Source organism: Equus przewalskii, chromosome 25 (genome assembly GCF_037783145.1).
Source record: "Equus przewalskii isolate Varuska chromosome 25, EquPr2, whole genome shotgun sequence".
Classification (NCBI taxonomy): domain Eukaryota; kingdom Metazoa; phylum Chordata; class Mammalia; order Perissodactyla; family Equidae; genus Equus; species Equus przewalskii.
The window spans coordinates 11,669,968-11,696,127 of NC_091855.1; the positions used below are offsets into that span (position 1 = coordinate 11,669,968).

At 36.7% G+C, this 26,160-nt stretch overlaps 1 protein-coding gene across 3 annotated transcripts in view; it reads left to right on the forward strand.

The window, feature by feature from the left end:
• FUT8 (fucosyltransferase 8) overlaps nucleotides 1–26,160 on the forward strand; it is a 275,062-nt gene that overhangs the window by 55,680 nt on the left and 193,222 nt on the right. The gene's annotated exons all lie outside the window — the stretch shown is intronic.

Below are 26,160 nucleotides of genomic sequence, written 5' to 3' on the forward strand. Positions count from 1 at the left end.
GACATGATATATTAGGTAAAAGAAACTGAGGTAAACAGGCCTTTAGTGTGAGGTTTTATGTTAATCTCACCAGGAGTTGGGCTGGGTTTATTACTGTTTGCTATAGCTGTGGTGTCAGAGGGTAAAATTTCTGGTAGCAACGTCTGCCCTGTTGTCTTGATTTTGTAGAGAATCCTTAAATAGGGTCTGAGACTTGCAGTTCTTTTGCTTGTAATGCCCTGTTATTGTGCAGGAGTTGTATTGATATGGTGGTAAGGGGATGGGAGTTCTGTAGTCCTGTGATTAGTTCTCAGTCTTTTAGTGAGCCCGATTTGGGGATCTCCTTCCCCATGTTGAAGGATGGAGGGGGCTGGAGTTGTGTATTTCCTTTCCCCAGGTTGTTAGACACTGTAAAACCCTGGTAGGTTAGGCTCTGTTAAAATAGTTTCCTTTTCAGGATGGCGCTTTGAAGAAAAAGAGAGAGCCCTGGGAATATTTCAAAATGGTTACTTTTCCCCTCTCCCTGCTGGAAACAGGAAGGAATTTTTCTCAGATCTTTACTGTGAGAACCTGGTAGGGCTCCTGGAAGTAAAACTCAAGCAAGTGTGGAGCCCTCTTAAAGACTGGGTCCCAGTCACTCTAAGCTAGTCTACACTGAGCCTCCAGCAGTTGTCAGTTACTGTTGAAACTGTTCCTCCTGAAACTGGCTCCAGCTGAGGACTACGCTTCTGGGCTTTTACTTTGTACACACTGTGATTTTCTGTATCTGCCTGCCTGTCTATTCAGTTTTCAAGGTAGCAGTTTGCCCTCTGACCTCAGTTCTCTAATGATTCTAATAAGAGTTTCTGGTTTTCATTTTTTTTTATCTTCTTTTTTTGTTGTTGTGAGGACAGGAATGATGAGCTCCAAGCTCTTTATATGTTGGACCTGATTGAAGATTATTTTTGACGATTTCGTAATGGTAAAGACTTGGTATAATACCCTTTCTCTGATTTGTCAGTATTACTTATTTGGAATTTTATTTCCTTCTGGCATCAATTTTGTACATTTTGAGGTAGTATATTCTAATTTGCAAGAATGAGTAAAGAACTTTTCCAGAGGGAAGCTGATCTTAGGACTGATTCTTGTTATACGTGAGATGATTCATTCTTAGCCCATGTACTGTTCTTTTTTTTGCAAGTGTAGTTTGAGGGCAACAGCAACCTTTGTTTCCTATGTTGATAGTGAAAGTTTCATTTTTACTCTTATGAGTCATACAAAAATTACTTTATTTATTTTTGCAGCCTTTTTAGCTGTAGGGGCATGTCAAGTTTCACTAATTTGTACTTCTGTAATTATAATGATGATGCTGAGGATAGTTATTAAAACTTTGTGCTGATACTTTGGATTTCTGGAATCATTTAATTGGATGACTCATTTAGATTGGGTGTCTTAATTTAATTAGTACACTGCCCACTAATTATCTTTATGAGCAGAGAATAGGGTAATGTTAGTTTTTACATTTTCTGTGATGTTGTAAAAAACTAATGCACATCATGAATTTAGTGCTTAGATATCTTGGTGGAAATTGAAGTATAAAAAGAAATTGATGTAAATTATATGTAAAATGTCGTTTTCTTTTGAAAAACCTTCACATTAAAAAAATCACTGTTATAATTTAGACAGCTTTTTATTAAAAGAAGAGAATCACCCTTAATTATACCAGTTTAACATGACTATAGTTACCGTGTGGGTGTCTGTACCTTCTAGTCCTTTTTCATATGTAGATTTTTTTACATAGTTGTGATCATAATTTGTTTTTGAATTTGTTCCTTTCTTTTTGCATTTAGTAGTGCGTTTTCTCATTCTGCATCATTGTGTTTTTATTATGTAATGTTTTTTCATTGAGTAAGGTACTGTTAGGTTGGTCAGATTGACAGTTTATTGTACCCATCATGGCGAGGAACTGTGTGTGCATTTAGCTTGTCCATGTCTTTTGATTTAGCTTTTTTATGTTTGTGCCATTTCCTTGCCTAGATTTTCAGAAGTCTCAGTCTCTCTCTCTCTCTCTTTCTTTTTCTTTCTTTTAAAGAGTATTTTATGGTCTCTTCCACAGAGCTAATTAACTTTTATTGGATCTTGAAAAATGGAATTTTTTTCATATGATTAGAAAACAGTCTGTTAAGACCTACATTGCCACAGTGATTCACACAGTTCTATTCTAAAAAATTGAAATTTGTAACTAAGAGATGACAATGATCTTCCAGATGTGTCAAACTTGGTATTCTAGTCTCTCACCCTTAGGTTATAAATTGTTGTTAATCAAATATTTTAATATTTTATGTTAAACTTACAAATTGAACTTTTCCGTATTGATTTCATATATGTGGATTTAATTTGATGTCTTGTCAGGATTCCTTATTAGATTTCTCTGCATTCTTCTGACTTTTTCTCTGCCCTATCTAAACTTGTGTTTAGAGCTAAATTGAGTCTAGCCATTTGGGTGGAAAGTCAGTACTAAGAGAAACTTCTGCTGAGTCTGATAGTTCTGAACTCATCTTCTCACTCATAAAAATCTATCAAAGGACTGTTTTAAGATCTACTATACTGTATAATCCCTTCTTGCTTTCTACGTTAGACATTTTATAAATGCATTTAGCTTTTTTTTTTTTTTTCACTGTTGTTTTCTTCAAGATATTTTACTGTGATTAGAAAAAAAATCATCCTTCTGCTAACACCTTGGTGAGCCCAGGGGAAGGAAAGGATTATACAGAATCATTGGGTTCATTTCATTGTAAAAGCAGCAAAATTCCTTAATTGGAATTTGTTGTTGTTCTTTGCGATTTGTTCATGGAAGATAGGATTTAAAAAAAAAATATGACTTAGGAATATTTGTATTGGTGTGGGATCTAAAGTGATATGTACAAGGATTCATCATATTTCTTTCTCTCCTTCCCCCCTTCTTTCCCCTAGTCTTGCTGTCTTGCCTTTTCTCCAACAAATTTAATGAACAACGATTATGAGTTTGGGATACAAAATAATGAAGGCCTTGCCTTTAGGAAGTTGATAATATAGTATGTGAGCTGGAAGTGTAAGTTAATAATTGCAGTACAAGAAGTCCCCTAATTTTCTATATAATAATATATTCCCCAAAATGTGTTTGAAAATAATCAGAGAGGTAGGAGGTGTTTGGGTGTTTGTATGGATAATTATTCCACAGAGCTAAACTGTATTATTATAAAATATCTAATTCTAGTTCTTGGGCATGCTGTCTCCCTTGGGACCAGAAATCCTAGTTGGTGTATAACATCAAGTATCTGGATGGGATTGCTAAACATCTTTCCGGCTGAGCAAATGGATCTTGGCCCCAGCCTTCTTGTAGAGGGGAGATGCAGGCTCTGGGATTTGAGCCCTGTTGCTGGGATGGTAGGTATATGAAACTGAGAGGAAAAGAATCTTTCTCACCCTGCAGTGACAGTATGAGCTAGGTGTTTAACAGGTGCCTCACACTCATCTATTTGATTGTCCAGGATCTGCTTCCAACTCTACGACACCTGTAGCTATGCACTGTCCCTGTCTCAAGGGAGAAATCAAGGACCAAGGTAGATTGGGGGATGAGTTAGGCCAGACAAGAGAATACCTACCTTACAGGACATTAGAGTGACAGCTTCATTCACCCCTTCACCCTTACCCGCTCCCAGCTTCTGTGTTTCTGTGGCCAAGGCTGTCTCTGTAGCAGGACTGGGAAATGATGTAGGAATAACTTTTTTTATCATAGGCCAGCATAATAGCAAGTGTTGCCCTAAACTCCAGGGAGGCCTGGCTTCACACTTCTCCCAACTCCTTAGCATTGTGATATGCCAGAGCTTCATGCAATAACTCAAAAGCATTATTAATAAGATGATGTCTAAAAGACTGAATTGGATGCTTTGAAGGTAGTTTGAGGGTGTTAGTCTGTAATGTGTGAAATGTGTTGAGCTGTGTGAAATTCAGTCCTGTGAAGCCTGCTTAGTGTGGTAAGTACAGTGGAAATATCTGTAAAACTTGGTAGTAGCGTACAGAGAGGGGTAGTAAATTGTGCCTAGAAGGTAGCAAAAGGGTTCACAAAGGAGGGGATACTTGAATTCTTGAGTAAACAGGTGGCTTTAGAAGTAGATGTAATAGTGGAAGTTTCCGCCTGATAATACTGAGGTTTTGAAACCTTACTCAAATCAGAAAGGGCTCTGGTCCAGAATACATTATTTGGGACTAAGCTCTCCCAAATATCTTTATACCCTAATTCTTTATGCACAAAGTTCAGCAACTTCTAAGCTACTGTTAGTAAAGTTTCATTGTAAATTATACACTAGATGATTGAATGTTTTTTAAATGAAGCAGTTGATAATTGAACTTTTATGATGATTCAGGTACTCTGTTGAATGCCCGAGACACCCACACGGATAAAACATGAATTAAAATCTTAAGGAAGCAAAAGTCCGGAAGAAGGACAGAAATCTCTACAGTTATGACAAATAGGGAACTGTGCTCCTACAAAATGTGCTTTGTAAGCGTAGGGAGGGAGTGATGATTCCACTGGAGTGGAGAATTAGAGAGTTTGAGAATGGTGCTGAAAGGAGATGGCAGTTGAGTTGATAGCAGACATAATTTTTAAAGCTGAGCTTCAAGTACCAGGTCCCTAAGGTTTCTTTAACTCTAGACTTCTCTGGTTAAGTTACAATCTCCTATAGCATTCAGTTACATATCTGTACAAAGATTATTACTACCTTAAATAAGGACCCTGAGATTTTGCATGGTTCAGGAGCAACAAAGCAAAATTATCTTTTCTTTGGTATGTTATGCTTACTAGCAACATTACTGTAACCACTACTATACTACCACTACTGCCATTGCAACTACTTCTACCATTTCTATTACCACTATTGTTAGTAAGCTTTCTAATACTGTTACCCTCCTCCTCCTTCTACTACTACTACTACTTCTACTACTTCTACTAGGTAAAAACTACTTGTTTTTAACAGGAACCACTTTAAGTTCTTTACTGATTTAAGATGGCAGATTATATCAATTTTTAGGACAGAATCTTCAAGAGTATTTGTTTAGAAAAAAGTGACTTTTCACAAAAACTTAACAAAATTATCCCCATTTTCAAAAAGTATTGTGATAATTCAAGTTCTAGTTATGAGTGATTATCCTGTTTTCCCTTTCTTTATGTTTCCTAAGTATTATTTTATGCATGATAATATGCTTGAATTTCTATAATTAGATTTATTCCAAATAAAAATCAACCTAGCTATAAAACTTTTCTCTACTTAAATATAGGTTTTTTTGTTACTCATGAAGATTCTGAGTATTTCTCTGACATTCACTTCAGTCAGGCTGTTTGGGTGAGTTCTAGAATTTCTCTAGAGAGCATAATCTATGAAGCTAGGCAGAAGTGGTCTGATTCATGAATTGGATTACCAGCTGTGCTTGCATTGTTAACTTAGATGTTAAGTTCCTACATCTGTAAAGTGCAGACAAATAATAAATGTGGAGTCTTTAGCATATGCTTTGCATGAAGTAATGGCTCAATAAAGTTAGCTCTTAATATTGTTAACTGAACAAGAGTTCTTAGGTCTTTGGCCTTAAACATAGAGACTTTGGAGACTGTGAATACCTTGGAGCCGCCTTAAGCCAAGACTAGATTCTAGCAAGCACCTTTTTATTTAGTCATTTGTTCATTGAGCATATATTTTTGCATTCTTTTAACTTTAGCAAAATACTTAGGTCAATTAATTTCATTTCTATGCATATACACTTATACAGAGAAGATGGCCTATAGAATGGCCTATTCTGGGTGTTCGTTTCTGATCTGAAGCTAATCAAGTGCCTACAGCCTTTGCTGAATTTTTTTTAAAGGACCCTGATATTGTAAAACAGTAGGACAGAGGAAACAGACTCTTGGTATACCTCTAAATTCTGGCATAGGATGAGGCCACAGGGTTGTTCGATTTCCCTATGAAGTAAGCATAATCATATAGCGAGAGTTGATGAGAGAACCTTTTTCACAGCTTCTAGTCTGGGTAAGTTTGGCTCATTTGGGATAAGATAGAGGAATCTGAACTATAGAGCCAAACTACAACCGATGTCTTTTTTTATAAAATGTTTTTAAAGAAGTTCTAGATTTAAAAAGTACCTTGTCTTAGATGTTATCAGGCATCAGTGATAACTGATGAAGACAGCAGAAAAAGAGATGAATGTAACCAAATCTAGATTATGTCTGCTGTAATCGTTTTAGTCAGAAGATCTAGGTTGTAGAACCAGGTCTGTAAAATGGGGACTCCATGATAGTCAAATGCTTGAGGGCTTTGATTTTTCCTTGTCTTTCTTCTTGGGCAGTGGAGGTCGGAAACACAGTCACAGTCACAGAAACCTTTGTATGTATAGTTAATATTCTGAAAAGAGACTTTCAGTCCTCCATCCCAGATAGGATCTATCTTAGGTACTTAAATTTTTAGAGCAATAACATTACTATGCTTTAGGTTCTGAGTTGCAGACTTGGAATTTGATATAGGCAATTATAGAATAGAAGATAAATCTTATTTTAAAAATATTTGTTACTTACTGTGCCCCCCCCACCCCCCCTTCAGTTAGTAGTGACTTTAGTATGGAAACATTCTTAAAAATCCTAAGATAGTTATACTTATGTGAAAGTTTAATTTATTGTATACACGTTGTATTTTTGGGGTTTTAAAAAAGAGCTACATGTGGAAAGGTATGGCTTTAAAACTAATTTGATTCTTTTACACATCAGTGTTACTTGACAGTCTTTCCAGTTGTAATTGAAAGTAGAGTTTTTAATTGATTTAATTCTAGATTCTAGAGGATGCTTTACAGAACACCTAGTTAGTCAGTCAGTCGAGTGGTACTTTTCATATGTGTTGTTAAGTTAAAAACAAAATTTGTAGAGTGATAGCATTATATAATGACACTTGATCAAGGAGATTGTATTAGTTGACAGCCTTAGATAAGCTTTTCCTAATCACTCAGTCTAAAATAAATATATAGTTGCTTTTTATCATGTCATCTTATGTATCACACTGTTGTTCTGTGTGTGGTGTTTGTATTTGTTTATTGACTATTTTCTTACTGGAATGAAAGTTCCATGAGGAAATTTTCTTTTCCTTTTCGTCAAAACATTTAGTAAATGCCTAACTGCACATGGCCTGAGCTATGTATGGGCTGTTAAAGGCTTGAGTGCCTGGCTAAAACCAGGAAAACTGCTATCCCTTTTTCACGTTCATACAACAGCTACTGCTTATAGTTGGGCCAGTCCTGTGGCCGCCGCAGGAGGGGATAATTATCCCAGAGCAACGATCTGCTGAACTGGAGTGGAGCCAGCGGTAAGGGCACTGAGCCAGCCCTTCCAGCCACCCCTTCAGGATATGTCCTGAGCACCCAAAATAGCACCTGACACATAGTAGATGGTCAATAAATGTTTGATGAATGGAGAATTTTCTTTTCTTTCTTTTTATTTTTTTGCAGGGAGGAGTGGCATGGTTCAGATTTGAGTGATATCTAAATAATATGTAAATATAATTCATCTTCATGAAGACTATGCCAGGAAAATATATTTGCATAATAAAGGAATACATTTGAACACTTTGAAGAATTAAGAGCTCAGTTTGAAGTCTTGCTAGTTTTCATCATTGTAATCTGTTAAAGGAAAATGTGAATTGATAAATTTAGAATTCAAGAGAAATTTTGATTGGTGAAGTGATAATACATTTCTAATAAAATTATAAATATAATTAAAAATTTACAAAAACGTCAATACCATGAAATCACCAAAAGTTAAAAAGTTAAAGCAAGATCTCTGAAGTGTAGACCTTTAATCTAGAATTTGGAGAAGAAAAGGAATATGAATTAGGTTATAAGTAGGATAGATGTTGCCAAAGCAGGCCAATCTGAGGTCAAATGTTGCCAGCTAGGATAAATGCTGTGGAACAGATGTTAGATGGAGGACATGGGAAGCAATACCTGCTACCTGTTGTTGAATTAGACTGTATTGGATCTGCCGTGTTATCTCCTTAAGTGCAGTGACTAAGTTCATTTTGTTCATTACTATTGCCAGTGTCCGGCATGGTGTCTGGCACTTAGTATTCTCTGTACAAATTTTTTTTGTTGAAAAACTGATTTAATCTGTAGGTAGTAAATTCCTGAGAGCTGACTTTAGACATTTTTAGAAGTGTCTTTAATCTCAGATTGCCATAGGTTTTTAGCCATAGCTTCTATATCATTTTTCTTTGAGTTTCTCTTAACCTTTTGGGGTGAAGTATAGAATTTGTGGCTGTGGTCTTTGCTGATAATATGCTTGAAATTATTTTCTGCTATGTTCGTGTCTTGTCTACAGCTGGACCCTTATTTTCATGAAAGGCAGAGGACAAGCTTCTCTAGTTTTTTGAGTTCTGGTAGCCGAAATTTGAGTCTATGACGAGTGCGCTAATCCCAAGTTAGAAAGTCTTGTATTTATTTTCTTAGTGAAGTTACTTTAAATAAAGTTCTGAAGGGTTTAATTGTCCTGCTAAAGAAATCTGTATTACTTAGTTATGTAAATTATGATGATTGACTCAAGGGGTTAGGAATGAGCCATCAAAGCTTCTGGCTTCCAGTCAGTGATTTCAAACCTTTTTTGTGTTGGTAGCATTGAAAAAATCACTGAATCCTTGCTGGACTTGAGGAAACTCACGGAATTGCTGTTTCTTGTATTTTCATAGAATGAAAGAGGTGGATTAAAGTGCCCTTTTACCAATGTAAATAAGAAAAGGACTTAGTCTAGATTTCCTTCTAGGCTTTTATTTCATTTACAGTTTTTTTTTTCCTTTCAAAGATATACTCCTCTCATGTTAATACATGTTAAAAATTGATGAGTACACTTAATATGTTAGTGTGCCTCTCTGCACCCTGAGTAGCTCTATTAAATCAATGATGATTTTAAGCAAGCATTTAACGTATTATTAATGGTGTAATGTATGTCAACTGAAACAATCTTTCTTGAGGGGAAGGGGGTTGAAGTTTACCACGCTGATTATACTTGGAAATAATAAATAAAAGATTAATCCTATTATCAATGCTTGTTCTAATTAAAACCAAAGTAACTAGTAAGAGATACTGTAAATACTAGGTGAAAGCCTTTTAAGAAGAATTAACACAAGTTAAGGCTAAAATGTTGCCAGGGGTGGTGGGATTGTTTGATAGGTCCAGGTTTCAAGCTCTGTATTTTGTGTGTTCTGCACAGTGTTTGGCACGTATGAGGTACTCAATAAATAGTGAATGACAAATAAATGCTAGTTTATTAGCTTGGGGGTTTCAAAGAAGACGGGAGAAGGAACAGAGAGTTGCCTGAACTGTTAATCGTAAAGAACCAGAGATCATATAGACTGGTGCTGTCTAATATGGTAGCCGCTAAGCTGCATGTGGCAATTTAAATTAAATAAAGTTAAAAATTCAGTCTCATTAGTCATATTTTGAGGGCTCTGTGGCCACTTATGGCTAGTGACCACCGTATTGGATAGTGTAGATATATAACATTTCCTCATTGGTGATATAGACATCTTCTCTTACAGATTTTAATGATCCCGATAATTATAATTTTTAAGATAAGATTCTCAGTATTTTTCAGTAAGATATTTGTAGTATTAAATTTATTTTGATGATTCTATTATATCATGGGTACTTCACTAATTTTTATTTGTTATTCTGTGTTTTTAAATGTCACTTTTCTCTAATTTTGAGACTAGCTCCCATTTTATAATATAAATTAATGGGAAATTTTGAGATGGTAACTAGAAATTGTCAGTTTAACAGAAATTATGGTTAACAAAGAACGTTAATTCTGTTAAGTGAGGTAATGAATACAGTGAAAATTTCTTTTAAGGCTTTTACTATCAGTATTTTAGGAATATGGGTCTTTTAAAGCATCCCCTCTACCTCTTAATATGTTTTGGTTAAGCATGATAATGTATTTGTCAGCATGTAGTTCCAGGCTCACAAAAGTCGCTGGTTAGATCTTAGTTCTTTTAATACATATATTCATTTACTAAGATATGCTTCCCAAAGTGGGTGATCATAAGAATTTCCTGAGGAACTTTTTGAAAAATACGGTTATCCAAGGCATATATATTATATAGCACATGATTAGTGCACACCAAGGATTTTGTCTAATTTTTCCTTAGCATTAACTCCTTGAAAGAATGTTGGCTCAAAAGATTTAATCATTTTTGAGATTTTTGATTCACAGAAACAAATCTCCTTCAGAAAGCTTGCATCAATTTACACACTTTTCCTCACGTTTTCTCTACGCTAGATACTAGTGAACTTTTAATATTTCTCAGTTGATGAAAAGGATCTCTTATTTTATTTCTATCTCTTTGATTATGAGTGATATTTAGTATTTTTCATAGTTTTTTTGATACGCATTTCTCTTTTTCTTCCTCTCCCCCCCGTCCAGTTTTTTTTTCTTGGTGAATTGCCTGTTTTTCATATCTATTCTCTCACATACCTAAGGCTCTTACTTTGAATCAGCAATAAGTTGAATGATAGGGCTATGGAAGGTCATGACTGAAAACAGGAATTGGTGTCCAGAATGGTGGGGTGATTTTGATTACTGTGCCTGGTGCAGATATGGGTAAGACGTTAAATCTGTCACAAATCTGCAAGATTCTTGTGCATATTTCCATCTATTCTCTCAAATGGTATCTTTCAGAAATGGTCCTTTTCAAAAGTTTCAAAGTGGGGGAATTGGATTTAAAATTTTCTCGTAAGAAGAAACCAAATATTTTGCTACTATCATTTGAAAAACTGATCATTATGATTGGTTCTGGGTAGTCTTGGAATCAGTTTGAAATAATGCCATTAATAATGCCGCGTAACAAAACCATTTGATTTCTTGCCTGTGTATAAGTATGAGTGGAACAGAAACTCCTCAATTGTGGGGACTGTTCGTCTGTGTGTGCCTAATGCCTCATAGTATCTGGCCCTGTAAAAGAAAGCTCATTTCCTCTGCTCACAACACTTCTGACACCAGATGTGTGGGTTTTCCACACCAAGCAATTTTGTAATTCAGTGAGGACGCCAACTGTGTAGTTAGTGCAGACCCCACAGGTTAAGGGCTCAAGACTACCCCTCATTCCAGATATCAATTGCAAGTAGTGAGTGCCCAGGTTACCCGCACTTCTGTCTGACTTGGTGACAAATTCGGGGGGAGATCCACAACCTCCTCTTCAGGTTTGGTAATTTGCTGTCACAGCTCACAGAACTCAAGGAGACACTTAGGTTTACCAGTTTATTATAAAGGGTGTCATAAAAGAGAAAGATGAACAGCTAGCTGAACGTATGTATGGGACGAAGTCCAGAAGGATTGTAAGCACAGGAATTTCTCTCCCTGTGCGATTGGGGTGTTCACCAACTTGGAAGCTCTCCAAACCCCATAGTTTAGGGATTTTTATGGAGGCTTCAACACGTAGGCATTATAGGTTATTAATTCAGTGTCTACCTTCTCTCTCCTCCACAGAGGATAGAGGGTGGGACTGAAAGTTCCAAGCTTCTAATCATGGCTTGGTCTTTCTGGTCACCAGCCCCTATCCTGAAGCTATCCAGGAGCCCACCAAGAGTAACCTCAGTAGAACAAAAGACCCTTCTATCACTCAGGAAATTCCAAGGGATTTAGGAGTTCTGTGTAACATGCTTCTATCACCCCCCCATCACTCAGCAAAACAAGGATTTTGGGAGCTTTGCTTCAGGAACTAGGATCAAATACCAAATATCACAACAAAAGATGCTTCTAGCACCCCTGTCACTCAGGAAATTACAAGGGTTTTAGAGCTTTATGTCAGGAGCCAGAGGCAGAGATGAAATAAATATTTCTCATTAAGTCACATCATAATGAGGGGCTTGTATAAGTGCTTGTTGACTGTGATTACTTTTTAATGTGAATCTCCCCTTTCTATCCCACCCTTATGATAACATCTCCGTTTTGGGACTAAAACTGTTGTGAAGTGTGGAAATCAACTCTCTTGTTTTTCTTTTAAAATTTATATATTTAAAATTTAAAAATTGTGATAAATATACATAACCTAAAATCTTCCCATTTTAACCATTTTTAAGTGTACAGTTCAGTGGCATTAAGTACCTTCATGTTTTTATGCAGCCATCACCACCATCCACCCACAGAACTTTTGTCATTTGCAAAGCTGTACCCATTAAACAGTAACTCTCCATTCCCTCTCCCCCAGCCCCTGGTACCCACCATTCTGCTTTCTGTCTCTGAATTTGACTACTCTAAGTACTTCATATGAGTGGAATCATATGGTGTTTGTCCTTTTGGGACTGGCTTATTTCACTTAGCATAGTGTCTTCAAGGTTCATGCATGTTGTATGAGGTGTCAGAATTTCCTTCCCCTTTTTTTTTTTAAAGATTGGCACCTGAGCTAACATCTGTTGCCAGTCTTCCTCTTTTTTCTTCCTCCCTCTTCTCCCCAAAGCCCCTAGTACATAGTTGTATATTCTAGTTCTCAGTCCCTCTGGTTGTGCTATGTGGGACGCTGCCTCAGCATGGCCTGATGAGCAGTGCCATGTCCGTGCCCAGGATCCAAACTAGTGAACCCCTGGGCCACCTAAGCGGAGCACGCAAACTCAACCACTCGGCCATGGGGCTGGCCCCCAGAATTTCCTTCCTTTTTAAGGCTGAATAACATTCCATTGTGTGCATATGACACATTTTATTTATCTCTTCATCTGTCAATGGACATTTGGGTTGTGTTCACCTTTTGGCTATTGTGAATGATGGTGGTGTGAAAATGGGGGTACAAATCTCTCTTTGAGACCCTGTATTCAGTTCTTTTGGGTATATACCCAGAAGTGGAATTGTTGGGTCATATGGTAATTCTATTTTTAGTTTTTGAGGAACCACCATGTTTTCCACATTGGCTGCACTGTTTTACGTTCCTACCAGCAGTGCACAGGGTTCTAATTTCTCCACGTCCTTGCCGACACTCATTATTTTCTGTTTTTTCAGACAATAGCCATGTTAATGAGTGTGAAGTAGTATCTCATTTCAGTTTTGAATATCATTTCCATAATGATTAGTGATGTTGAGCATATTTTCATGTGCTTATGGGCCATTTGAATATCATCTTTGGAGAAATGTCTATTCAAGTTATTTGCAGTTTTGAATTTTTTTTCATTTTTGAGTTTTAGGAATTATCTATATATTCTGTATATTAATCCTATGAACTCTAAGTGATTTGTAATTCTGTAGCATATAGTTTAATTTCCTGATAGACTTCAATATAGTAAATTTTGGGGGGCGTTGAGAGGATATGGTTTTATTTTTTTTAAACAGCTTTATTTAGGTATGATTGACATACAAAGCAATTAATATATTTGAACTGTGCAACTTAAGTTTTGACATATGTATACATCTGTGAACCCATTGCCACACTTAAGATAGTGAACATATTCATCGCCTCCCCAAATTTCTTACTGCCCCTTTATAATCCATTCCCTCACCCTTTTAATGTCCTTTCCCATCTCCAGGCAAATACTGATATACTTTCTGTCACTATAAATTAGTACATTTTCTAAAGTTTTTAAAAATTAGAATCTATAGTATGTACTTTTGGCAGGGGCTGGCTTTTTCACTCAGCTTAATTATTTTGAATTCCTCTATATATGTTGCATGTATCCTTATTTCATTGCCGAGTAGTGCTCTCTTGTATGCTGTAGCAGTCTGGGTTTAGTCAGGAGATAGAAACCATACAGCAGGTTAAACAGAGAAAGTTTAATATCCAAGAATTCCTAACTATGAGAAAAGAGTAACTATAAGATAGAAGAAAACTTTATGTGGTACCCTGTGGCTGTGGGAGAGTACCCAAGGAGGACATATTTGGGAGGGGTTCAGACCTCATTGGAGAAGATTTGGTTCAGTCCACTGGATAGCAGAGAAGTTGTCGTTTGCACAGGCTGGAAGTGATCTGAAGTTGCTGGATAAACAGTTAGGAGTGCAAGAAGAGGAGCAGGGGATCAGCACCTGATGGAATGGATGTGTAGCAGGAGTCCAGGTGCCAGCAGGGGCAGGAAACTAGGAGTGTGTGGGTTGTGTTGGGGCTACAGAAGAGGCAGCTTGGTGTGTGTCCATCTGCGCCACACACAACTGTGGTCAGTCTGAATGAGGGCTTCTAGAGGAGCATAGATGCTGGCACTAGCAAGAGGCCTTCAGTGTGAGTGTGCTCAGGGGTTTTGGTTTCCATGTCAAGAGGGATGTTGACAGCTTATTACTGGTCTGAGCCTTCAAGGTCACAGAAGGATTGTGGCTGGGACAGCACTCCACTGGAAGTCCTCACACCCACACATCCACCCCGCCCCCACCCCACCTCACCCCACCCCAAGTCCCTCCAGTAAACTGGAGAGCCTCTTTCTACTTCAGTGTACCTTGAGTGCCCTCTACTGAGACAGGTTAATGTGGCACTCATGTTAAAGGAGGAATACTTAAAGGAATTTTGTTGTTTATCACACAGCATATATTGAAGGATGGATTCAGAGATAATGTGTAATAAATTGATAACTGACACATATGGATATACCATAACTTGTTTATCCATTCACCTGTTCATGGACATTTTGGCTTCTTTCTAGTTATTGATGCTTATAAAGAAAGCTGCCATGAACATTAATATACAAGTTTTTGTATGGACATATATTTTCATTTCTCTTAGGTAAAGACCTAATGTGGAATGAGTGGATCATATAGTAGGTGTGTGCGTAAAATTTTTAGGAAATTGCCAAATAGTTTTCCAAATTGGCTATACCACTTTTTGTTCTCTCTGGCAGTGTCTGAGAGTTCGTCTGTATCTTGCCAGCATTTGGTATGGTCATTCATTTTTATTTTAGCCATTCTAATAGGTGTGTAGTGGTTTCTTCTTGTGGTTTTAATTTGCATTTCTCTAATGACTAATGAAATTGAGCATCCTTTCATGTGTTTATCTACCATTTGTATATTTTCTTTGGTAAAATGTCTGTTCAGATCTTTTACCTATTATTTTAATTGAGGTTTTTCTTATTATTGAGTTTTGAGAACTCTTTATATATTCTTGATTCTATGCTTTGCAGAGTTTTCTCCTGGATTGTGGCTTGTCTTTTCATTCTCTTTTCTTTTTCTTTTTTTTGAGGAAGATTAGCCCTGAGTTAACATCTGCTGCCAATCCTCCTCTTTTTTGCTGAGGAAGACTGGCCCTGAGCTAACCTCCATACCCATCTTCCTCTACTTTATATGTGGGACGCCTGCCACAGCATGACTTGACAAGTGGTGTGTAGGTCTGCACCTGGGATCCGAACCAGTGAACCCTGGTCTGCCGAAGCAGAACATGTGAACTTAACTGCTACGTCACTGGGCTGGCCCCTTGTCTTTCATTCTCTTAACAGTTTCTTTTGAGGAACAAATTTTTAATTTCAATGAAGTCCAAGCTATCAATTTATTCTCATATGGATCATGTTTTTGTTTTTGTATCTAAGCTATATTTGCCTATTCCAAGATCATAAAGGTTTTCTCCTATGTTGTCTTCTGGAAGTTTTATGGTTTTAGGTTTAGTACTATGATGCATTTTGAGTTAATTTTTTTATGTGGAATGAAAGTTGGATAGAGGTTCATTTTTATTTAGTAGTGATATCCAGTTCTAGCACCGTTTGTTGCAAAGATTGTCCTTTTGATTTTGTCAAAAATCAGTTGATCATATATGTGTGGTTTTATTTCTGACTCCATAATTTGTTCCACTGATCTCTTTATTTGTCTCAATGTCATTACTGTTTTGATTACCGTGGCTGTATAAGAAGTCATGAAACCAGGTTGTGCTACCTATCAACTTTGTTCTTCTTTTTCACTGTTATTTTGGCTATTATGCTGATTATCAATTTATTACCTCTCAGCTCCAGATTTGCCCTTTTTGCCTGCTCTGTGAAAATGGATCAGGCCCTTTAAATATTTTTCTTTTGCCAGCTGGCACAAGGTTAACCTTTGTCAATAGAGTGCCGGAGAGACATTGCAGGAGGAAAGAGTTTTGCTTTTTGGTTCCTGTGTTGTGCTCGCTTAGCAGACTCCAGGAGCACACTCAGCTCCTCTAGCATCAGCCGACATGGGTTCCCCAGTGTATAGCTCCTGCAGCATGTGCAACTTTACGAGCACTTATGCTTCTGCAGGGCCCAGAGCACAGCATTAACCCAGCAGCCAGCAACCCAAGGCTAGCAGCTTCTCCTTGTACCTCTCCTTCATGTGGGTTTGTAGCAGAATGCCTTGGTGGGACACTTCCAGGTGAACAGCTTTTCTTAGCACCCTGAGGATTCATTTCTGGCAAGTTCCACAAGGTAGATTTCCAGGAAGTTCTGCTGTCATGGCCCCTGAGCAACTTCTTTGCCATTCAGTGAGAGAGGACTGTGCCCTCTCAAGAGGGTATTGGATCTCAGCCCTGGAATGGTTAGGGAGTTGGGAGAGGCCTTTGTTTGGGTCTCAGCCCTAGGAGATATTTGCTGCTCTTGTGTTCTTAAGAGTTTTCTTTACTTTTCACTAGTTAGTTGTCATTACTCCAACCCCCCGTTATAGTCAGTGATTCTTTATACTTAACTTTCCCTTTTCGAATTTCTGTGTGGCTTCTGTCTCCTGAGTGGATCCAGAATGCTATAACTATTCTAGGTTCTTCACATTTCCATGCTAATTTTAGAAGCAGTTTGTAAATGTCTATAAAAAGAAGTCTGCTGGGGTTTGCATTGGATCTGTAGATAAATTTGGGGAGAATTGACATCTTAACAGTATTGAGTCTTGATCCGTGAATAAAATATCTCTGTTTAGATTTTCAGTTCTTTCAGCAGTTTTATGATATTCAGTGTACAGATCATTCCCATGTTTTGCCACATTTATTCCTAAGTTTGTTGTATTTTTTATGCTTTTACAAATGGTTTTGTAAAAACGTTTTTTATATATATAATTTTTATTTTTTTCGAATGTACATCATATTTCAAATTCTGTATACATTACATCATGTTCACCACCCGAACACTAATTATAGTGCATCCTCTCACATGTGAGCCTAATCACCCCTTTTACCCTCCCCCTTCTCCCCTTCCCCAATGGTAACCACCAGTCCAATCTCCAATGCTATGTGTTCCTTTGTTGTTGTTGTTGTTTTTATCTTCTACTTATGAGTGAGATCATATGGTATTTGACTTTCTCCCTCTGACTTATTTCACTCAGCATAATACCCTAGGTCCTTCCATGTTGTCACAAATGGCCGGATTTCGTCATTTCTTATGGCTGAGTAGTAGTCCATCGTGTATAAATACCACATCTTTATCCATTTGTCCCTTGATGGGCACCTAGGTTGCTTCCATGTCTTGGCTATTGTGAATAATGCTGTGATGAACATAGGGGTGCAGGTATCTTTATGCCTTTGTGTTTTCAAGTTCTTTGGATAAATACCCAGCAGTGGAATAGCTGGATCATATTGTGTAGATCTATCCTTAATTTTCTGAGGATACCCCATACTGCTTTCCATGGTGGCTGCACCAGTTTGCACTGCCACCAGCAGTGTACAAGGGTTCCTTTCTCTCCACACCCTCTCCAACATTTGCTGTTTCCTGTCTTGTTAATTATAGCCATTCTGACCAGAGTGAGGTGATACCTCATTGTAGTTTTGATTTGCATTTCCCTGATAGCTAATGATGTTGAGCATCTTTTCATATGCCTGTTGGCCATCTATAAATCTTCTCTGGAGAAATCTCTGTTCAGATCTTTTGCCCATTTTCTAATTGGATTGTTGGTTTTTTTGTTGTTGGGCTGTATGAGTTCTTTGTATATTTTGGATATTAACCCCTTATCTGATATATGGTTTGCAAATATCTTCTCCTAATTGTTAGGTTGTCTTTTCGTTTTGTTGATGGTTTCCTTTGCTGTGCAGAAGCTTTTTAGTTTGATGTAGTCCCATTTGTTCATTTTTTCTTTTGTTTCCCTTGCCTGGTCAGACATGGGACTTGAAAATATGCTGCTCAGACCACTGTCATAGAGCGTACTGCCTATGTTTTCTTCCAGAAGTCTCATGGTTTCAGGTCTTACCTTCAAGTCTTTAATCCATTTTGAGTTGATTTTTGTGCATGGTGTAAGGGAATGGTCTACTTTCATTCTTTTGCATGTGGCTGTCCAGTTTTCCCAACACCATTTATTGAAGAGACTCTCCTTTCTCCATCGTGTGCTCTTGGCTCCCTTGTCGAATATTAGCTGTCCATAAATGTGTGGGTTTATTTCTGGGCTCTTGATTCTGTTCCATTGATCTGTGTGTCTGTTTTTGTGCCAGTACCATGCTGTTTTGGTTACTATGGCTTTGTAGTATAATTTGAAATCAGGGAGTGTGATACCTCCAGCTTTGTTCTTTTTTCTCAGGAATCCTTTGGCTCTTCGGGGTCTTTTGTTGTTCCATATAAATTTTAGGATTCTTTGTTCTATTTCTGTAAAAAATGTTATTGGAACTTTGATGGGGATTGCGTTGAATCTATAGATTGCTTTAGGAAGTATGGACATTTTAGCAATGTTAATTCTTCCAATCCAAGAGCAGGGAATATCTTTCCATTTCTTTGTGTCTTCTTCGATTCTTTCAACAATGTTTTATAGTTTTCAGTATACAGATCTTTCACCTCTTTGGTTAAGTTTATTCCTAGGTATTTTATTCTTTTTGAAACAAAAGTTTTTAAAATTCCAGTTTCCAGTTGTTCATTGCTAATATATAAAAAGGCAATTGCTTTTGTATATTGGTCTTGTATTCTGCAATCTTGCTAAATTCACTTTTTAGTTCTAGTAAGTTTTTGTAGATTTTGGATTTCCTACATAGACAATCATGTCTTATTCATGTGAATAAGAGAGTTTTACCTTCTCCATTCCAATCTGGATGCCTTTTATTTCTTTTGCTTGCCTGACTTCACTGGCTAGACCGTCTAATGTTGAATAGAAATGGTGAGAGTGGACATCCTAGTCTTGCTTCTAATCTTGGGAGGAAAGCATACAATCTTTGACCATTACGTATGATGTCATCGTAGATTTTTCGTAGATACCTTTTATTAGGTTGATTAAATTCCTTTCTATTCCTAGTTTACAGAGAGTTTTCAAATCAGAAATGGATGTTAGATTTTGTCAGATGCTTTTTTGTGTGTCTATTGAGATGAGAGTTACTATTTTGTTATCTTTTAGCCCTAGCTAATGCAAGTGTCTGTTGTTGTGCACAATTTTGAATTGGCACTTTTTTCTCCAAAAATGACTGCTTCATATTCTGAAAAACAATTACTCTGCATGTATAGTATATGAGTTTTAAAAAGTATTTTATTTCCAATATCATTTCTAATTGGTTAAAATATAAAGTACGGTAATACTAATGGAGTCTAATTATTGAACTGCGATGTGAAAAAATAGAGAAGAACTGAAATGTGTTAAAAAAACATCTACTGATGAAATTGTTATTGGGTACAACTGTTTTAACTGAAGTTACGTTCAGCATTACTGATGGGAGACAGCTCTAGGATACTTAAAGCTGTTTGGTGAATGTTTAGGAAGAGGCAGAAACAGTGCATGAATTATGTGAAGAATTTTTAAAGGATGGAGGCTTACTGGAAGATTGTAAAAAGCAAATAAATATACCTAACAGAACACAAGGGGCACTTGTTCCTTACAGACAATGATTGGAGTGAAGGCAGTGTAGCTGGTGGGTTTGGTGAAGTGGCAAGAGTTGTCCTGGGGAAATTGGGTTTAAATCCTTTATTTACCACTTGCTAACTAGGTAAGTTTCTTGAACCAAGCTTCTGATTTCTCCTTTATAGAATGAACATAAGAATATTTATCCCAAGGGTTGTAATGAGGGTTAAATAGAATCAATTACATAAAAGTGTGAAGCGGTATAGTTAGGTCCTTAATAAATGTTTGTCTTTATTCTTTTTTTAAATGACCAATGGAAACTTTACTTTTCTATTGTCTGTTTCCCTGGTAGTTATATATGGACACAGAAGTAGTACCCACAGTTATCTTGGAACCCATCAAGAGAGTAAAAATAAAGCAAATGCCTGCTGCGTTGACCTCCTGGAACTTTTCACAGTTTGAAAGAAAATTAACTAGAGCACCGTCAGCATAAGACTACTAGACAAGGCTAGGTATGAGAAGGCTCTGAAGGAGAGTTCTAATGTGGGGAAGGATGGTGGAATTTTCTATAGTTCAGCTAGTTTGGAGAATAGTCAGTCAAAGGATGGCTCTCAGGGAGTTGATTTTGTAGATTAGCAGGCACGGGGCAATTTGGATTTTCTCTGGAAGGTTAGGGAGAAGCAGCTGTCCGGGCTAGGACGTGAGAGGACCAATAGATAATTCTCAGGTATTTAGTGTCTTTACAGTAGGTTTTGATCATTGACTCTTGAAGTCTTCTCCCAACGACCTCTCCCTCAAGTAGAAGGGCCCTTTATCTTGGTCATGATTTTAGACCCCTTCTAGCTTTTGATCTCAGAAGGTAATCTTTATGAAACTTCAAAGAACTAGGAATTAAGTACTTTGTAGTGCTGGGAAGTTCTAGTCTTTGCTCCCTTGCCGCCTTTGTGCTGTGTTTTTGATACTGTTATGTAGGTGCTATGCAGTAGAGGAAACAGTAGTGTATGATAATGAAAAGCTTCAGAGTAGACATATGGCTAGAAGGGAAGTTTTTTTTTATTTTATTATTTTTTTATTTTTTACTTTTTGAGGAAGATTAGCCCTGAGCTAACATCTAGTGCCAGTCCTCCTCTTTTTTGGCTGAGGAAGACTGACCCTGAGCTAACATCCATGTCCATCTTCCTTTATACGTGGGACGCCTACTACAGCATGGCTTGCCAAGCGGTGCCATGTCCACACCCGGGGTCTGAACCGGCAAACCCTGGGCTGCCAAAGCGGAACATGCGAACTTAACCGCTGCACCACTGGGCCGGCCCCTAGAAGGGAGTTTTGAATAGTTTTGCAACAGCTATTTTAGTTGATGACACATCTTCAACTTAAATTGCTATTGACTTAAAATTTTGCCTTATCCTTCTGTGATGATTCTAGTATAAGTCAAATGAGATCATTTTTGATAGCTGGTTTGCAAACTTTGGTATGTGCAGCCAACCTTCCAAAGCCTACCTGTGCTTTTCAGGCAGCTCAGCTTGTGACTGCATGGATCAGCTGTTCTCTTGTGTGGTTTCTAGCAGCTGGTGCTTAACACTGTTCATTCTTGAGTTTGGTGAATTCTTGTCTATTCTTCATGACTTTTTCACCTTTATAAGGTACTTTTTGACTACTGGTGGATCTGGTCTCCTGTAAATATAATCTATGCTTTGAAATGAAATTATCCTTGTCCTCCTAAGTGCATAAATCCTCTTATCCTGTGCTAGTTTGAGTCTTGCTCTGTGCTCCCTGTGTTCCTTTTGTAATGCTTGCTTAGCTTTTAATGTAAATGCAAGGCTGTGTTCTTTAGCATCCGTGGAAGACATTGGCCCATTCAGACATTAGGAAAGTATTAATATTTGGCCACCATATTTAGGATTATTGGGGCATTTCTTCCCAACTTTTCAGAATATAGAAAAAGATCTGTCTTATTCTCTCCTAATTAAGCTCACCATAGACCTTGTGCTTTTCAAACCAGCTTGAATGGAAAAAAGTACATGAAGAATACTATATCTGCTATTTCTACATGGATGTACTTTACCGTAACTATGGAAAATATATTTGATTTACTGTGAGGCTCTCAGGGTAAATGTGTCAGATGTAATCAATATTTAGTATTGTCATTTACAGTTAAGTACTTTTCCATAAATTATGAGAAAGTTATTTCTGGTTTTTTTTTTGTTGTTCTGCAAAATAGCACAAAAAATGTGGCTTTCTCTTTTTGATATTCAGAGGAAGTTAGAGAACACATTTATATACAACTAAATATTAAGTCACTGGTGAGAATTTTTTCTTTGTAATTTATCACATTGCTCCTTAAACCTCATTGTCCTCTACTTGTAACATTTTGTAATATGAAGCTAATGTTCACTATCCTAGCTTTCTTTAATTTTCTGGGAAGTATCTTTTTTTAGTCTTGATATCTTTAAATCTTGGGAACTCTGAAAGGCTCCTTTATCCTTTTCTTTCTCTTCTCAAGAAAGTATCTTCGTTTACTCTTAATGTTTTTGTAGAAATTCCTGCCACCCACGGATAGAAATAAAATATGCAATGTAAAATCTCAGCTGTTTGGACATTTTTTACATTAACAAATCAGTTATTTAAAAAGTTCTATAGATGTATGATCTTTTTTCACTTTTTTCCAGCTTTACTGAGGTATAAATTGACAAAATTGTAAGATATTTAAAGTGTACATTGTGGTGACTTGATATGCGTATACATTGTGAAAGGATTTCCACTATTTAGTTAATTAAGACATCCATCACCTCACCTGTTTATCTTTGTGTGTGTGTGTGTGAGGACATTTAAGTTCTCTCAGCAAATTTCAATGGTGTAATACAGTGTTATCAACCATTGTCAACATGGTTTACATTAGCTCTTCAGATTTTCTTCATCTTATAACTGAAAGTTTGTACTCTTTTACCAACCTCTCCCTATTTCCCCCACGCCCTAGTCCCTGGCAAACACTTTTCTGCTGTGTTTATGAGTTTGACTTTTCAATTTAGATTTCACATATAAGTGATACCGTGTGATATTTGTCTCTCTGTCTGGCTTATTTTACTTAGTATAATGCCCTCAAGGTCCATCATGTTGTTGCCAATGGCAAGATTTCTTTCTTTCTCATGTCTAAATAATACAGCATTATACACACACACACACACACACATACAACTTTATCTATTCATCTGTTGATGGCACTTAGGTTTTTTCTGTATCTTGGCTATTGTGAATAATGCTGCGGTGTACCTGGGAGTGTAGATATCTCTTCAAAATCCTGTTTTCATTTCTTTTGGATATATGCACAGAAGTGGGATTGCTAGATCATATGCTAGTATTATTTTTAATTTTTCAAGCAACCTCTATACTGTTTTCCATAGTCGCTGCATCAATTTACAGTGCCACCAGCAGTGCAATTTACGATACCACCAGCAGTCCACGGGATTCCCTTTTCTCCACATCCTTGCCAACACTTGTCTTTTTGGTGATAGCCATTCTAACAGGTATAAGGTGATATTGCATTGTGGTTTTGATTTGCATTTTGCTGGTGAGTAGTTATGTTGAGCACCTTTGCATGTAGTTGTTAGCCAGTTGTAGATCTTCTATGGAAAAATGTCTGTTTTTTCAATTGGGTTGTTTGTTTGCTGTTGGGTTGTATGAGTTCTTTGTGTATTTTGGATATTAACTTCTTACCAGATACATGATTTGAAAATATTTTCTTCTGTTCCGTAGGTTGCCTTTTCATTTTGTTGATGGTTTCCTTTGCTGTGCAGAAACTTTAGTTTGGTGTAGTCACATTTGTTTATTTTTGCTTTTGTCACTTTTACTTTTGGTGTATCCAAATCCAAAAAATCATCCCCAAGACTGATGTCAAGGAGCTTACCCCTTATGTTTTCTTCTAAGAATTTTATTGGTTTCAGGTCTTGAGTTCTCATCTTTAGTCCATTTTGAGTTGATTTTTGTCTGTGGTGTAAGATAGGGCCGCTAGTTTCGTTCTTTGGCCTGGGGCTGTCAATTTTCCCAACACTATTGATTGAAGAGATTATCCTTTCCTCATTGTGTATTCTTGGCTCTTTTGTCATAAATTAATTGGCCATATATGCATGGGTTTATTTCTGGGCTTTTGATTCTTTTCCATTGATTTGTGTGTCTCTTTTTTATGCCAATACCATAGTGTTTTGATTACTACAGCTTTGTAAAATAGTTTGAAATCAGGAAGTGTCATGCCTCCAGGTTTCTTCTTTCTCAAGATTGCTTTGACTATCTGGGGTCTTTTGTGGTTCCATACAAATTTTAGGGTTGTTTGTTCCACTTCTGAGAAAAATGCCGTTGGAATTTTCACAGGGATTGCATTAAATATGTAGATTGCTTTGGGTAGTATGGACATTTTAACAATATCAATTCTTCCAATCCGTGAGCATCTGTGCTTTCTATTTATTTGTGTTTTCTTCAATTTATTTCATTAATTTCTTATAGTTTTCAGTGTACAGATCTTTCACTTCCTTTTAAAAATATATTCCTGGATATTTTATTCCTTTTGATGCAATTGTAAATGGGATTCTTTTCTTTATTTCTCTTTCTACTAGTTTCTTGTCAGTGTATATAAATGCAGCTGATTTTTGTCTGTTCATTTTGTATTATGCAACTTTACTGAATTTGTTGATTAGGTCTTACATTTTTTTGGTGGAGTCTTAGGATTTTCTCTATATACTATCATGTCATCTGCAAATAGTGACTTTTACTTCTTCCTTTCTACTTTGGATGCCTTTTATTTCTTTTTCTTGCCTGACTGCTCTGACTAGGACTTCCAGGACTATGCTGAATGAAAGTGGTGAGAGTGGGCATGCTTGTCTTGTTCCTTATCTTAGAGGAAAAGATTTCAGCTCTTCACTCTTGAGTACGATGTTAGCTGTGGGCTTGTCATATATGGCTTTTATTATGTTGAAGTATGTTCTCTCTATACCTACTTTGTTGAGAGTTTTCATCATGAATGGATGTTGAATTTTGTCAAATGTTTTCTGCATCTATTGAGATGATCATTTGATTTTTATCCTTCATTTTGTGTGTGGTGTATGACATTGATAGATTGGCATATGTTGAACCCTCCTTGCATCCTGGAATAAATCCCACTTGATTATGGTGTATGATCCTTTCAATGTCTTGTTGAATTTGGTTTGCTAATATTTTGTTTAGGCTTTTTGCCTGTGTGTTCATCAGGGGTATTGGCCTGTAGTTTTCTTTTCTTGTAGTACCCTTCTCTGGTTTTGGTATCAGGGTAATGCTGGCCTTGTAAAATGAGTTTGGGAGTATTCCCTCCTCTTCTAGTTTTTGGAAGAATTTGAGAGGGATTGGTTTAATTCTTTTTTAAATGTTTGCTAGAATTCACCAGTGAAGCCATCTGGTCCTAACTTTTTGGGGGGGTGCGTTTTTTGATTATTGATTCAATCTCCTTATTAGTAATTAATCTTTTCAGATTTTCCATTTCTTCATGATTCAGGCTTGGTAGGTTGTATGTTTCTTGGAATTTGTCCATTTCTTCTAGGTTGTTCAATTTCTTGGTGTATAATTGTTCATAGTAGTCTCTTAGAATCCTTTGTATTTGTGTGATATCAGTTGTAATGTCTCCTCTTTCATTTATAATTTTATTTGAGTCATCTTTTTTTCTCAGTAAGTCAGGTAAAAGTTGGTCTATTTTGTTTATCTTTTTAAAAAAACCAGCTCTTAGTTTCATTGATCTTTTTTTATTGTCTTTTTAATTTCTATTTCATTTATTTCCGTTCTGATCTTTGGTATTTTCTTTTTTTCTACTAATTTTGGGCTTAATTTGTTCTTTTTCTATCTCCTTGAGATGTAAAGTTAGATTGTTTATTTAAGCTCTTTCTTTTTCCTTCATGTGGGCATTTACTGCTGTGAACTTTCCTCTTAGAGCTGCTTTTGCTGTATTGCGTAAGTTTTGGTATTTTGTACTTCCATATTAATTTGTGTCAATATTTTTTGATTTTGCTTTCTTCTTTGATCTATGGATTGTTTAGTAGCATGTTGTTTAATCTCCATATATTTGTGAATTTTCTAGTTTTCTTCTTGTAATTGATTTCTAGTTTTGTACCATTGTGGTCAGAAAAGATGTTGATATGATCTCAGTTTTCTTAAATTTATTAAGATTTGTTTTGTGGCCTAACATATAATCTATCCTGGGAGATGTTCCATGTGCACTTGAGAAGAATGGGTACTCTACTGCTGTTGGATGGAATGTTCTGTAAAAGTCTGTTAAGTCCATCTTGTCTAATGTGTAGCTTAAGCCCAATCTTCCCATATTGATATTCTTTCTAGATGATCTATCCGTTGTTGTAAGTGGGGTATTGAAGTCCCCTACTATTATTGTATTGCTGCCTATTTCTCTCTTCTAATCTATTATTGTTTGCTTTATATATTTAAGTACTTCTCTGTTGGGTGGATAAATATTTACAAGTATTATAAACTCT